The sequence below is a fragment of the Solanum stenotomum genome, chromosome 10, assembly GCF_019186545.1.
Source record: "Solanum stenotomum isolate F172 chromosome 10, ASM1918654v1, whole genome shotgun sequence".
Classification (NCBI taxonomy): domain Eukaryota; kingdom Viridiplantae; phylum Streptophyta; class Magnoliopsida; order Solanales; family Solanaceae; genus Solanum; species Solanum stenotomum.
This window is the reverse complement of record NC_064291.1, coordinates 40,670,625-40,677,402: the sequence shown is the minus strand read 5'-3', so window position 1 is coordinate 40,677,402 and position 6,778 is coordinate 40,670,625.

Here is a 6,778-nt window from a genome sequence, read left to right as displayed (position 1 = left end):
TTATAAAGTAGTAACAGATTTTAATTAGGAGTAGATTTTGTTTTGAAACATTTCAAATTTAAATTGAGAAAATAGTACGCTGATTTTCTCTTAAATATATAGAAAACCGTCATAGACGGACTTTATTTGGTTACTAGCATACTAGAATTATTAACATCCTAAGGTTAATTAAACATGCTAAGAAAATTATCAAAATATAGGCATGGCATCTATTTCCTTTAAGCAATTTATTAAACCATATAGGCTTGATATTTATCTAAGATGTAGCAAAGTTTACACCTATATGTATACATACTACATTTCTAAAATTATTTAGATCCTAAAGGCATGATCTCTACACCCAAATGACATATTTAAAGACGCGCACTCCCATGAGTATGGTATCTAAGTGTGCACATGCTAGATTAATTTTAACATACGTAAGCAAATAAGATCTGATTATGGTGCTGTGATTGAAAAAGTATTTAGCTAAGTTAACTAATTAACATGCTAAGATTATCTTAACCAATTAACATACAAAGCTTTTAGAGAGTGATTGATTAGACTAATTAAATTTGACTAAATTCTATATGAGCATGATATCAACATCACTATAAACAAGCTACATATGATTTCTACTAGATTATTAGCCTTAATATGCATAAATCTCGAATTTGCAGAAATGACATTTAAAACTAATTAATTATATGAGGTTGATTTTATTTATTAATATTACATACTAAAGGTGACATGCAAATGACAATTAATTAGCACTTAAACAATATCATTTTTAGTATTAATTAGATGAGTTTAAACAAGTGGTCAAGCAAGGATAACCCCTTTTTAATTAGATCTAAAATCGATTTCTTAAAATGAACTATTAAACAAAACACAATCCCATTGCCAACACAATTAAGTTACGATAAATAAGTAAACAAGTAGCACGTAAAATCCCCCCTCCCCTTAGACGATCCCCCAAGTTATATTTTATATATAGAGAGTTAGAGTTATACAAATATTACAAACCGAAACAAAAGAACAAATGACTAAAATATGTGACATTAAAATAAACTTAAATATACTAGCTTCATCCGAAAATCTTCTAGAGGACTCTTGAGTTCAAAACCTGCTAGAAGGAATAATGGAACACATAGATATAATAGCAAAATACTGGCAACATCAAATATTCATAGCAACAAATTTACTTTCATAACTATAAGCAAGAAATCCAATAGAGAGCGACTATAGACATATTGTCACACATTGAGAGAGAGGAACGAAAACTAAATCGGATGCTCCTTTGTATTCAACTAAACACATAACAATGCAAACAATGCTAAAAATTAAACTAGTAAAAGGATACTAACCAGTTATGCAAAATTGAATATCAGCAATGAAGTTATTTGAATGGAAATGTCAGATCCAAAACAGCAACACAACAATAAGGGACAAAGAGAGATCCTAAGCTTTACTAAAGTTCTTATTTTTCTTTTATGAGTAGCTATAAATTTTATTCTTAAAGCAAGTAAATATGTGCCAAGTCTCTAGATGTGAGAGTGTTCAACCGTATGTCAGAGAGTGTAAAAGTGTGTGTCCCCTCTTCAAGAACGAGCGAATGGGTCTATTTATATGGCAAGGAGGGGTCAGCAATTAAGGGAAACGAAATAATTTAGAATCAATTAAAAAGTTTTCCTTATTAAACAGAGAGTCAAATCAGATTTTAATTATTATTATTATTATTTTTACCAAATATAATCAAGTCAAAAAATCCTTTTCCGACTTAAATAAGGTAGGACAAATCACTTAATATTAATCAAATAAAAAATAAACAAGTAAGACCAGTCCCAAAAAGGATAACTATATTACAAAAAAAAAAAAATCTCGCGGCTCAAGAAATTTTCCAGGCTATACTAATTTTACCATATTTTAATCACAATTAAGGGAAAACCACCTCAGCTGAAAAGGAAAGACATAATTAACATTTTATCAGTAACCATGCGCAATTAAAGCAGCAAAGCAGTCCAGTATGATTGCAAATTCATATGCATACAACAATGATATACCAATGAATACGGATTTCCCAAAAATTGAGCATTTCAACCAATAATTTAAATATGCTAAGTGTAGGTGTCATTCCAATATTACGAATTGATCAAGGTGAATGCAATTACCATAAGCAAATTCAGTATTTCAATTCATCAAATTGATTTAAATCACAATCAAACTATAACTCTGAAATGATGAACAACGACAAATTATATGATACAAGAAGGGTAAACTCACAATTATGGAGTAATCAAATGCTAACATGGTAGTAGTTTTACAGTCAGCAAGGGCAAGATGATAATCAAATAGCAGTTGATAATTATCTTTTATGCTTAGTATGTATAATAACTTAAAAGAGCAGAGGAGCATAGTGATGAGAATATTGAAGCATTTGTTAGCAAATTGTAGGCGCCTAAATATCAAAATATGCCCAGACTTTTAAATGAAAAAAATAAAATAAATAAAAAAATAAATGAATCAATAATAACTTAGCTTAATCATGAAACTAAACATTTTCCAAACAAATGCGAAGACTAGTAGCAAATCAGTGAGAAGAGACATACCCGGACAGATCTAAAATTTGAGAAATTTGTCGGAGCTTTTAGCTCGTTTACTTGTTATTGTAGCTGCTGGCCGGAGCTTGATTCTCCGGAGGAGGTGGCGACTGCGAGGCTGTTGTTGTTGTCGTTCGCCGGCGTCAATGGCCTTGTATGGCTGCTGAACTCTCGCCGATCGCTGGAGTGCGCCTGGTTGTTGCTCGCTGCTGACCAGAGTTTGTCTGTGTTGGCTGCTGCCTGCGTTGGCTGCTGCCTGGTGGCTGTTCGGAGGAGCTGGAGATGCCGGTTGCTGGCGATTTTTGCCGGCTATTTGCTGTCTCTGTGCAGCTGCTGCCATTTCACCGAGCTGCTGGCCGGAGATGCTGTCCAGCAGAAGCAGTGCTGGAGAGGCAGAGCAGCGGAGTTGCTGTCCAGCAGAAGCAGCGCTGGAGAGGCAGAGCAGCAGAGCTGCTGCCTGCTCGTCTTTGCCAGCGAGAGAGGAGAAGGCGAAGGGGTTTCGCCGGTGCTCAACGCCTCATGGTGGTCTCACCGGGGAAGGAGAAGAGAGGGAGAAAGCATCGTCTCCTCTGCTGGCTTTCGCCGGAAAAAATGGCAAGGAGAGAAAGGGGAGGCGGATCTGATCTTCAAGGGAAAAGAGGAGGAGCCTCCAAATGTTTTTTTAGGTTTTTGGTAGATTAAAAGGAGAGAATAGGTTGGACGAATCCGGACCGTAGGATTAACTTAGATGAGTGGCTAGGATTCGATCAGGATTTAATTTAAATAATGAACGGATGAGATTAAACCACTTGAAATTTGAAATTGGAGTAAGAATGGGCTAAAATTGAAATCAACAAAGGCTATAATTGAAAGATGAAAATTTTAATTGAAGTGGCTAGAATTGAAATGAATTAGAAGAAGATAGGCTACAAGTTAAATGATTTTGAGGAAATTTTTAGAAATGCTATTCAATTATAATACTACAAATATTATAATATTTTTTATTTTATTTTTTATATAATTAACATCACTTAAATTTTAAAACATTTGAATAAAATAATTACTTTGAGTTTTACTAATATTTTAATAATATTTACGATAATTTTATAAAGCATGCGTATTAAAATATATAATTTTTTAGACAAAATCGACTAAAATTTATACTCGAAATATTTTTAAAAATATGTATTTAATCGAATAGCATTTTCGAAAAGGTTACAGGTCGGTCAAAATTGGGTGTCAACAGTACCTTAATAGGCATAAAGGTTGTTTTTTCGAACCCCGAGTTTACTTTCAAAAATTTGGTACCCATTTGCAATGATCATATCGTATTGTCGTGTGCTGGGCCTCTTTGATAGGATTAGAATGCTTAAATGTCAGTTTTAATTTAATAATCTTGCCCGTATTGTTCTGATCATCGAATGCCCGTAAATTTGTGCCTTAAATTAAGTTAAATTTTGTGGAGGTATGCTTGTATGTTGGTTAGATTTGTTAGGTAAAGTCTGAGTAGCCCGTATTTGTGATAAATGGCGTAAATTGCACAATGATGGAGTGGGTGACACAATTCTTAAGGGCAAAAGTCATTAAATGGCCAAATTTGGCAAAATTGGAAAAGTCCGAATATCCCGAGGCAATGGGTGTTATGGGTCTGAGCTTAATTGTACTAGTGCATGCTTTGATTTTGTTTTCGTGGGTTGCGGGGTTGAATTCAAGATGTTGGGTTGAAAATAGGCACGTTGGGTCGTTTGGCGAGCTAGGTCGAGCTCGCCGAACCACTCGGCGTTCGCCTAATGTCCCCATCTCGCCTTTGATTTCATGTTTTATTTGATGATTGATTCAGTAACCTTCGGCGAGAAGCTTGATGTCACCAAAAGCACTCAGCGAATCGCCGAAAGACTTCTCTTTCGCCCTTTGTCTGCACCCCTGAACCCTTGTGCACTGGAACTTTTCGCAAGCTACCCCTTGATCGCCGAAAGCTATCGGTGATTCGCCGAAAGGGACCTTCCATCGCCAACTTGCTGAAATTTTGAGGCAATCCCTTCGGCGAGCCCGACTTAGATCGCCAAAATGATTCGGCCAAAGAAAAGAAGACAAGAACTCCCACCAGGAGACAAAGGCAAAAGAAAGAATCACACATCTAAGAGAATGGTTGTTGACACCCGATCTAATTTGTCTGAGCCTGAAGACGAGCAGCCTTTGATTTCCTGAAGAGATGAGATTCGGGATAGATCTCAACCCACGTCCACCAGAGTTCCCTCACCTGCCACCCCTCCTGCAACAGAATCAGTGCCAGCTCAGGCACCTCCCGTGACCCATGCGCTTCATGTCGTTCCTTCTCCCAGGCTTTTGAACAGATTGAAAGGTGATGGTTTACGAACCATCCTCGAGGAAAAGTTGTTTTCTACATAAGGCTTGGAGGGGAAGTATTCATATGTGAGGGAGACCATCAAATTCCACAGGTTCGAGAAATTCACTAGGCTCCGAGGCCCCTATATTCCCTCTTAAGTCCGTGAGTTCTATACAGCTTATGGTGATCTGGTTCCCAAGAGCAAGAAAAATGCAGTGAGTTCAGACCGGTAAAGGTTGTCATGGTCCGAGGAAAGGAGGTTGGATGCAGCAGTGAGTACATTAATGTTGTACTAAGTAGAGATCTGCACTCTACACACCCATATGACGGATTGCCTGTTGCTCAATCCTTGGATGATCTGAAGGGGTGGCTGGCACCTTTGATTTCCGATACCACTCAGAGGTGGATCGAGGCAGGCGCCCCTATTGAGAAAAGGGATTGAGTATTGTTACCTGGTTCTAGTTTGGTTTTATCAGCAGCACCATTATGCCATCCCAGAATGAGTCTGTCCTTCGCCATTCTAAGGCGGCATGCTTAGGGTCCATCATATCTAGGAGGCGCATCGACCTAGGACTTCTGATTTCATAGGAGATGGCCATGAGAGCCAAGCAGAGACAAACTTCTCTGCCATTCCCGGTCCTGATCATTGAGCTGTGCCGATGTGCTGGATTACCCCGGGATGCTGTGAGAGATATTGAGGTCACTCTTTCTTCCTCCACTAACATTCGACGTATTGAGGCCGAGTACACACAAGAGGAGGTTGACGGGAGGAGAGCAGCTCCGGCAAATGCTTCTCCGGAGGTTAATGTAGATTCGTTACCTGCAGAGGCATTTTCGCCTACTCCGGCCTCCGAGCCTTCAGGTACTTCTACCCCTCCCACTTCTTCACAGGTTCCGGGCACCTCCACCTTGTCCCAGCCAATCAAGATTACTCAGGTGATGATCCTGAAAATGGGGAATCTAGCCTATTCAGCTGATGTGAGGGCGACTCGATTGGAGAGATCCATCCCAGCGATGATTGAGAGTGTTATTTCGGCAAGAAAAATGTCCTTTAACCATGGTTTTGAGAAAAATGGAACCCCTCCATACAAAAAAAAAACATAAGAGAAAAGAAAAGAATGAAAAAGAAAAAGTCATGGAATGAAGTACAAAAAAAATGGAGTTCCCGAACAATCCATGGAAAATGAATAATGGGATGACTTATGAGCACTAAAGAAAATGATGAAAGAAGAGGAAAAGAAGTGTTGTGAGCACCACATTTCATGAGAATGAAAGTCACTAAGCGTAAATGACCATATCTTTGCACTCAGCCCCATTACAAGCCTTGAAAAAACCTTTTTGATCTTGAGTGGGCTGAAGCAAGTGTCGATTGGAAAATACGGGCAAACCTATGGGTGAAGTCATGCATTATGTTCATCTTTGTGAGTGTGAGCGTTGCATTTGATTCTAGAACTTTAAATTATTGAACCATTGTGTGTGAATATGGAATCAATTTTTGTGTGAGGGCATTTGAACACTTTAATTGAGCTTGAACTTGCATTTGAAGATAGTATGATGAGCTTGAGATTCTTTGATAATGGTGTGTCACAACTTGAAACTTTGAGTGCACATTTGATCTTCGCATTAGTAAATTGAGTCTTATGTGTGCATTCATGATTGAGTCTTGTGTAGCACTGTTCGAGACATCCTTTTTGAACTGTTGAACTTGAGTTTTACTTGAGGACAAGCAAAAGTTTAAGTTGGGGGTGTTGATGAATCCACAATTTGGACTCATTTAGGGCTTCATTTTAATAGAATTAGTGTTTTAAAATGCATATTTTGTCTTAATAACTGATGCAAATCCTTAAGCTTTAGGTATTTGGAGTTTGAGGCA